This window comes from Carassius carassius, chromosome 30 (genome assembly GCF_963082965.1).
Source record: "Carassius carassius chromosome 30, fCarCar2.1, whole genome shotgun sequence".
Lineage (NCBI taxonomy): Eukaryota > Metazoa > Chordata > Actinopteri > Cypriniformes > Cyprinidae > Carassius > Carassius carassius.
Window position 1 is genome coordinate 4,759,144 of NC_081784.1, and position 9,332 is coordinate 4,768,475.

Sequence of the window (9,332 nt, forward strand, 5' to 3'; positions counted from 1 at the left end):
TTATCGAAGCTTATGGTTTTCCTCCGTACAGCGGCGACCCAAGCCATCTGACGCCTCTTGGTGATTTCAGACACCTTGTGTTTTTTTTCCAAGTAGGAAAATGTTGAAAACTAATATGACTCACGAGGCGTTTGCCCTGTCGATCATGAGACCGATTACAGCAGTTCACAATACAGCAATACTGAACCTGAACAAACAATAAAACAATACTGAGCAAAATTAATGACCAAATGACCAACATTACCTAATGCGTACTATACAGTACATCTACTTCCGTACCGCGACTGCCACAATGCATTGCAACGTGACGCAACGATCCCGATCTCTATCCAGTCTTGTATCAGCTTCATCTTCAGAGAGAATGAGCCGTGAAATTCCCTGACTAAATGCAGTTTTGATCTTCGTTATGTTCTTATGAGTGTTTAAAGTTGTGTGCGTCCAGAGAGAAAGTGAGTACTACAAATTTCACTGTTACTCGGGCTTAGTTGATTGTTGTTTGCTTAGATAGCGATGTGGAAAGAGTTATGACAAAAAATGGATGCTAATGTGAAGTATAGTAGTATTTGAGTTTCATCCAGTACAGTGTAACTGTGTAATTATGTATAATTATACATGTATTTCAACTTATACATGTAAGTTGAACCTCGGATTCAGGAGGAACAGTGTGGTTTTCGTCCAGGCCGTGGAACACTGGACCAGCTCTATACCCTCTACAGGGTGCTGGAGGGTTCATGGGAGTTTGCCCAACCAGTCCACATGTGCTTTGTGGATTTGGAGAAGGCATTCGACTGTGTCCCTCGCGGCGGCCTGTGGAGGGTGCTCCGGGAGTATGGGGTCCGGGGCCCTTTGCTAAGGGCTATCCGGTCCCTGTACGACCGGAGCAGGAGCTTGGTTCGTATTGCCAGCAGTAAGTCAGACTTGTTGCCGGTGCGTGTTGGACTCCGGCAGGGCTGCCCTTTGTCGCCGGTTCTGTTCATAATTTTTATGGACAGAATTTCTAGGCGCAGCCAGGGGCCGGAGGGGGTCAGGTTTGGTGACAACACGATTTCGTCTCTGCTCTTTGCGGATGATGTTGTCGTGTTGGCTTCATCAAGCCAGGACCTTCAGCATGCACTGGGACGGTTTGCAGCCGAGTGTGAAGCGGCTGGGATGAGAATCAGCACCTCCAAATCCGAGGCCATGGTCCTCAGTCGGAAAAGGGTGGCTTGCCCACTTCAGGTTGGTGGAGAGTTCCTGCCTCAAGTGGAGGAGTTTAAGTATCTTGGGGTCTTGTTCACGAGTGAGGCAAGGATGGAACGGGAGATTGACAGACGACTCGGTGCAGCTTCTGCAGTAATGCGGTCGATGTACCGGTCTGTCATGGTGAAGAAAGAGCTGAGCCGCAAGGCGAAGCTCTCGATTTACCGGTCAATCTACGTTCCTACTCTCACCTATGGTCATGAGCTTTGGGTCATGACCGAAAGGACAAGATCCCGGATACAGGCGGCCGAAATGAGCTTTCTCCGCAGGGTGGCTGGGCGATCCCTTAGAGATAGGGTGAGAAGCTCAGTCCCCCGGGAGGAGCTCAGAGTAGAGCCGCTGCTCCTCCACATTGAGAGGGGTCAGCTGAGGTGGCTCGGGCATCTGTTCCGGATGCCTCCTGGACTCCTTCCCGGGAAGGTGTTCCGGGCGCGTCCCACTGGGAGGAGACCCCGGGGAAGACCTAGGACACGCTGGAGAGACTATGTCTCCCGGCTGGCCTGGGAACGCCTTGGTGTCCCCCCAGAAGAGCTGGAGGAAGTGTCTAGGGAGAGGGAAGTCTGGGGTTCTCTGCTTAGACTGCTGCCCCCGCGACCCGGCCCCGGATAAGCGGAAGAAGATGGATGGATGGATGGATGGATGGACATGTAAGTTGTGAGTTATGTTTCATGTTCTGCTGTATTCAATGGCAACATTGTGTTGATGTTTGGGGAAGCCAGTAGTTTTAATGTAATTTATGTTATTATGAGTGTAATTGTGATAAGAAAGAAGCATTGTTTGTTATAGCATATCTTTTATTTGTTTGTTACAGACCACACACTCATATGCTGACACTCCTCAGGACATAAAGCAAAGACGATATCACTTAATATTCATGCTCATCTTTGATCTGTGCACAGAGAGTACTGTTTAATACAGCTAATCAAGATCTGGCTCCCCCTCTTCATATGCTTGTATAAATAAATCTGTTAAACTGGATTCCTTCTCCGACTTTGGTGTTCTTACCGACACACCTGGCCCAGCTTTAACCCATTAGCCACAGCTAGCACCTTACAGTCCTTAGCCGCTCAGCTACAATTACATTTCCAGTTGCCTTAAATTATCTCAGTTATCTTATAAATATTGATATTTCTCAACTTATAATTACAGAGTACTTCACTCAAAATTTTCTCTATTTTTCAACTCATATAATGTGGGAAATACACTCAAATTTAGTTTATTGTTGTCCATTCTCAACCTAACCACAGTACTCTTCACCACAACGGAAACACTACAAAACCAACATAACAGAAACCTTTGTAAATTCTAACATAACACAACATTTAAGTACTAACTTATGTCTCTCTATGTTAATCTTGTGTAAAAACACACAAAATAACACTTAATTTCTACATTTATTTTCCTTATTTTCTGATGCAAAGCATGCTGGGAACTTGAAAACGCAATCATTTTAATTTCATGTTACTACAACAAAATTTTGAGTTTACAGAACTTATTTAAATTAAGTCCAATAAACTTTCATTATTATTTGAGTGCAATTAACTAATTTCATTTGATTAATTTCACTGTTCGGTTTTACAGTGTATGTATCATTATAAAGATCTAAGCCTCAAGCATCGACGACAGATCGCTGTTTTTCAATGGAAAGCTTATAAAGACTGTATTTGCTACATTTGTGTAAGCAGTACACATAAAAACATGAATAATGGAAACGCAGTACATACCAGATCCATCATAATAACGAGTCATAAACACACCCACAGCTGTAAATCCCGGTTTAGTTAGAAAGGTAAGGGTCCACTGAACGGCATCTCATGGAGCGCGTTTAGTCCAACGAAGCAATAACGTTGTAATAAGTATCATAATTCCTTTGTTTATGTTTCTTCAGCGACAGAACTGTTTGTGTAAATTATGGAATAACTCACGGTCGGAAACTGCGTCTTGGTAGTAAAAAAATGGCATGGTTTTATATATATTTATATTTTCATTGTCTGGCTATCTGGGTCTTCGGTATGGAGTTAAAGGTTAAGATTATAACTTTTTCGCTAGTATTCTATCACATTGTGAGTCTATATTAGCACCTTTTGTTGTTTTCTCGTGGTAACTGATAGAGCGTTTGGACACGGAAGCGCTGCTACGTGACGTCAGACTTATATGAATAGAGAGAGTGGATTATTTACTTTATGGCACATTTGTGTTATTACCATCTGTATAAGTGGCCATCAGCACATCAGCACTTATTTGCATCGTAATTCTTTGTAAATGCTGCATTTCTAGCAATCTCAGGATTTTCTGTAATTGGCAAACAAAGTTAAATCTTTTTTATTTTTCTTATTATTCTTATTTTTCTTACTCAAATTATTCTTATTGTATTTTTCTAGTGCTCAAATAAATCACTTATATGATGTCTAAGTTTCTGTCTAGTGTTTTATAATTGAAAAAAACTATGCAGTGGTATGTTTACTGACTAAATAGTTTGTAGAAGCCTTCAATACTATTGGGAAATATATTTTCCTATATTTGGGGGGTGGGGGGTCTAGACATAGTCTCAGAAAAATATTTGCAGGAGTCTCATTTTTCATGATATCTTATTCGGATTTGAAATAGAAACTCATGAGACGTGGCTTTCAACCCATTACTTTTCTAGATTGCTCCAGGACTCATTTCATGTATTTTTATATCAAATAAAAACATTTCAAGGCACTTCAGTGTCTATAACTTTTAATATTTTTGAGCATTATCAAATCTGATTGATAAAAAGTAAAGCCCAAAGTGTCTTCTTTCCAAAGACACCAAAATTATGTTTGTAACACACTGTCGTAGGAAACAGTTACAATTATAAGTTAGGTAGAGCACTTTCAGCTGTGAGTCCCATAATGGGGGGTGCTGGCTGACAGGTTAACTCAGAGAAACATTCATGGATCGAAGAAGAGTGTTTGTTTTTGCTTTGTAATAAGAGTTCGGCACAAATGCAATTAATTTACTTGGTGAGCACAACTGTTTTTACAGCTCTGTGGCACAACCCGTCAAAAGGCTTACATAAACACCACAGAATAAGCCTTAAGGTGCAACAGTGCATTCATATATATGTTTTCGATGCAGAGTGCAAATGGCTGTGCATTTATTTGTGTTTTTAACTCGATGGAAGCAAAATGAAACTGTCTGAATGCGAATCTCACCATCCAAATAACAGCATTCCTACAGTAAAGCATGAAGGTGGTAATATACTGTTATGGGTGTGTTTCTCTGCAGCAGGGACCGGAGCACTTGTCAGGATATAAGGAAAAATGGATGGGGCAAAATAACATCAAGTTCTTGAGGAAAATCTGCTGCCCTCTGCCAGAAAGTTGTCAATGGGAAGAAGATTTTCCTTCCAAAATGACAATGACCCAAAGCACACAGCAAAACTGACCACAGAGTGGTTGCAGGAGAACGAGGTGAATGTCCTTGCATGGCCTAGTCAGAGCCTAGACTCCACTGAAAACCTGTGGAATGACTTGAAGACTGCAGTTCACAAACAGTCACCATCAAATTTAACTGTACTTGAGCAGTTCTGCAAAGAAGAGTGGCCAAATATTGCAGTCTAGATGTACAAAGATAGTAAAGACATATCCCCACAGACTAAATGGCTGCAATCAAAGCAAAAGGTGGTTCAGCAAAATACTGACACAAGGGGCTGATCCATTTCCAACTCATTGATTCTGTTTTTTTTATTTATTTTTTTTATTTAATGTTTTTCTGACATGTTGATATTATATCTTTTATTTGGATGTTATAAGTTGCACTGAATATATACAGCTGAATAAAACAAAAACTGTGCCCGTCTTCATTGCAGGCTGCAATGCAACAAAAATGTGATTAATTTAAAGGGGACGGATTCTTTATACACATATTGAAAAAGTGCTCAAAATATAAATCGTATATTCAAGATTTTTTTGGTTGCACAAAAGAAAGTTATACTGATTTGAAACTGCATGATTGCGAGAAAATTTTTTATTTTTTTTGCTAGCTGAACTAAACCTTTATGCTTTTGGCTCTATACTGCTCTGAAGTCTGTTACCATCATAAAGCAAACATGCAGTCATTCGTTTACCCTCTCTGACCGAATAAACAGCTTGTTCTTAAGAGCATCATGTCAGATTCACATCTGTGTTCAATTAAAATCTCCATCACTCATAATGGTGAGAGGTGTTCAGCTCCAAAACTGTATACATTATACAAAGATCAGCGAGGTCAAAAATATCAAGAAGAAATCTAAGACTAACCTAATGTTGTCAAATCACCTTTATGTATATAGCGCTTTTAACAATACAGATTGTGACAAAGAACTGAACAGCATTAAATAGTAAAATAGTGTGTCAATAATGCAAAAATGTGTATTAATGTATTACTACTATATGACTCTGCAGTATAGTATGTATAGTCAAAATATCAGCCTATCCTTTTTCCTTACTGTGCAGTAAGCATTACACAACTATTTCATTCTGGATACAGACAATATGCATTTGGATTGATGGGAGGGTCCCATCCAAAATTCACTCTCCACTCTTTCTGAAACCCTCATCTTTTTTATTTTGTCCCTCTGACCTCTCCGCGTTCTGCTTGACTGCCTCTCCTGATTTTATGACCTCACACAGACGGGACACTCAGATAGAACGGGTTAGAAAGAGAGCGAGAGAGCGAATGGAAGCCAAAAGCTAAAACAAGCGGAGTGGGATTCATTACTGCTTACAGATCAGAATTCTCCCATTTTATCCCTCAGATTAATCTTTTATTTTCTCCATCAGTTCGTGCTCTCTCCTGTAGCTTTAGTGTCACTGTATCTGCAATTCATTCCTTTCTCGTTCTCTGAACCAGCCATTCATTTCAGCCTGTCACTTAAAATACCTGTCCCATCCGTAGCCTTCATTTCATATGATCATTCCTCTCTGCCTCTCTCTTCCTCTGTGCTCGTTTTCAGAGTGGATTTGAAAGGAGTGACAGACATGCCGAGTGAGAAAGCGTGGCAGAGGAGCCAGCAGATTCTATATCAAACGGAAACACTTGTGCATGCAAACAAACACACCTCCACCCGAGCATTCATCATTTATTGTTATTTCAACAAAGCTAATGTAACCAAAGTCTGGATGATGTCACTGATGAATAAACAGACATTCTATCCTCACATACTCATCAAGTACTCAGAGCAGCCATAATAACTATTATTTTTGCCTAAATTCATGGTTTAAAAAAAACGACAATGCCTTTTCAGATTTAAAATTTAGTGAGATGCCTCGCTGTCTGCCTGTATCTGCCTTCTACAATAACACTTCTCACACACATGGTTAAAATTGAATTCATTTCAGAATTAAGTTTGGAGTTAGCACACTGCCAAGCTAATGACACAATATATGAATAACCATACAAATATTATACACAAAACATTTTTGAATCATTTATAATAACCACTTAATATGCCATCCTATTCAGTGAACTTCACTGGAACAGATCACTTCACTTATGGGATTGCCTTCTCAGCACAGGATACTTGTACATACAATACTATCCTAAAAATGAATCTTATCAAACTTGTGGAAGAGCCTTTTCATCTTGAGCATACCTATGATTCTTTTAAATGTAGCTCACAAGTTTTGGAACAGAGCTCATGCCTTCTGTATTAAAGTTGTTCCAGTGTTCCCAAACTGATCAACAGTTGAAAGACAAGTCCTAAAACTCGAGAACTAGAGAACTTTCTTTGTAATCAATAAGTTCAGTAAGTTCACTAGAACTCATCTGGGGCCAAATGGACCAAAAGGTGAACCAGCTCAAATGAACAGAGGCAATATCTCAGCTTTCAATCAATATTACTTTCAACTCAAAGCAATTTATAACTCTCTATGTAAATTGAGGTGAAGGATGACAACTATAGGCTACGTACTTAAGACAATAAGAGCATGAAGACAAACAAATAAGCTAACTGAAAAAGCCCTGTGGAGTAGATCAATCTAGAGCGCTTATGCATGCAGAGGTGATCAGGTCCAGCTGGACTTTCACTTGCATGCTGATAACATGCATCACCTGTTACCTCCTTCCATCACATACTGTAACATTATAAACTCTTAATATCGTAATGACATGCCAGACATTACTATTTCATCAGTGGCACCATCAGTCATAATAACGCATTAAGTCTGGTTATCAGCTAACACGCCAGGGTTATTTTTTCTTCAATAAGTTTCCGGAGGTGAACCCCTCATGCGCTTCATGGCAACCCCTCTTCACCCTCTGAGCTCGCCTGACACATGAATAAATAAAGACGCGCAGCGCTACCCGATACGCCCGACACTTTCGCAAAAACATTCAAAGTTTAAAAACATATATTAACTCTCAAAAGCTAATAAAACACTTTAAGCATTATATACACAAGATACGGAAACTGAACTGCCAACTTAAAGCATGTAGGCTACTTAGATAAGTTGCATCCCTGTGTAATATTCTGGCATGTCTAGGTGATACTGAAGTAACGTTATCTATAAAGGTAGTGGTTGTATAAACTTGTCAGCAGTTTTTCAGAGTAAGTCAGAGATCTTACCCGCTGCCTCCTTCTGATCAGTCCGGCCCGAGCGAGCGTTCGAGCGACCGCTGCTGCTGCTGAGAGAGTGATGCTGCTCCACACGCTCAGCCTCCCAGCTCTCTCTCTCTCTCTCTCTCTCTCTCGCTCTCTCTCTCTCTCTCGCTCTCTCTCTCTCTCTCTCTATCTCTCTCTCGCTCTCTCTCGCTCTGTCGCATCATCATGTTGCGGTTTCAAGTTCAAAACAAGTTAAATGCATCATGACTGAGCAGCACTGTCGGGTGTCATTTGTTATTTACAAATGAAGCTTGCTAGAACGCTCATTCCTCTCTTAGCATATACATTACTAGATTTTTTTTTCTTTTTAAATTAAATTGTAATATAATCCGATGGTGCTTTCGAATAAAAACCAAATGAAAATCAAAAATTTGTAAACATTTTTTTTTTAAATTCAGAAGTCTACATTATATTATACTAACAGTTTTCACTGTTTATTGTGACATATGTATTAATTCGTATATTTGTGAATGGAAAAACTAAAATTAAGTAATCAGAGTAGCTAGACCTGGTACTATATTTTATTTATATGTAGCCCAATGCTAAAAGCGCTTGGGGCAGATACTGCTATGTTGTTATGTGACATACCCGGATATGTTGGGGATAAGTGAGCGGATAACCTCAGCTTTCTGTTCCAAAATCGAAGGTTAATTTCAGAGTATGTAAGTAACCATATTAACGTGCTCTCTGGAGATAATCTGCTCCGGGGTGAGTGGGTTATGTTCTAGGGTTAGTTCACTTCAGCGCTATCAGCAGCGCACGTGTCACCCTCCTGTTATTTCATCTAGGCTTCCCCACGCCAAATATTATTTATTCTCCCAAACTACGAAAAAGCACAATCAAAATTAGACCGCATGAGGAAACCGTCCGAAATTTAAAACCGTTACCGCTGCAGATTCATATCTCAAAAGATCGATTCATGTAAAGAAGCATATTACCGCACTGCACAGAGACAAGTGGATTCAGTGTGTTTGTCTGATACTCTACTTCCCTCTGCTGGGCAAGATTCAAAATTAATGAGAAGAACAGTACTTGGAGGAGCCAGAAAAAGACTTGAAACAAGGACTTTATGTAATGTATCTGAAAATAAATATATTTTCCTCTGGCAGACCTAAATTATTCTCAAATGTAATATATATTATATTACTTTGTAATATAATATATTATTTTTAATGTCTTATGCATCACTGTTATACAACTTTATTGTAGAAAGAAGGCCTTATATGTTTTGAGTGAGCCTCTCTCTCTGTGTTTTTTTTTTTTTTTTTTTTTTTTTTTTGAAGTAGAATAAAACTACTGGTGAAACTGTTACACACACACACACACACACACACACAAAATAAAAATAAATAAATAAACTGCATGTCTTCAGTTCCTCGTTTGTGTGTTGTGCTCAAAACACAAGAGGGCAGCAGCAGTACATCAAGCAAATATAGATCTCTGCAACCCTGTGATGAACTAGATAGCCTACAGTTTGGGAGAATTG

The 9,332-nt window shown here is 39.6% G+C and overlaps 1 long non-coding RNA gene across 1 annotated transcript; it reads left to right on the forward strand.

Annotated features, from left to right (window-relative positions):
- The first annotated feature begins 334 nt into the window (after positions 1-334).
- LOC132111091 (uncharacterized) lies at positions 335-2,214 on the forward strand. Its single transcript, XR_009424728.1, has 2 exons — positions 335-449; positions 2,051-2,214. It is a non-coding gene; the product is annotated as an uncharacterized LOC132111091 (long non-coding RNA).
- Positions 2,215-9,332: the final 7,118 nt, after the last annotated feature.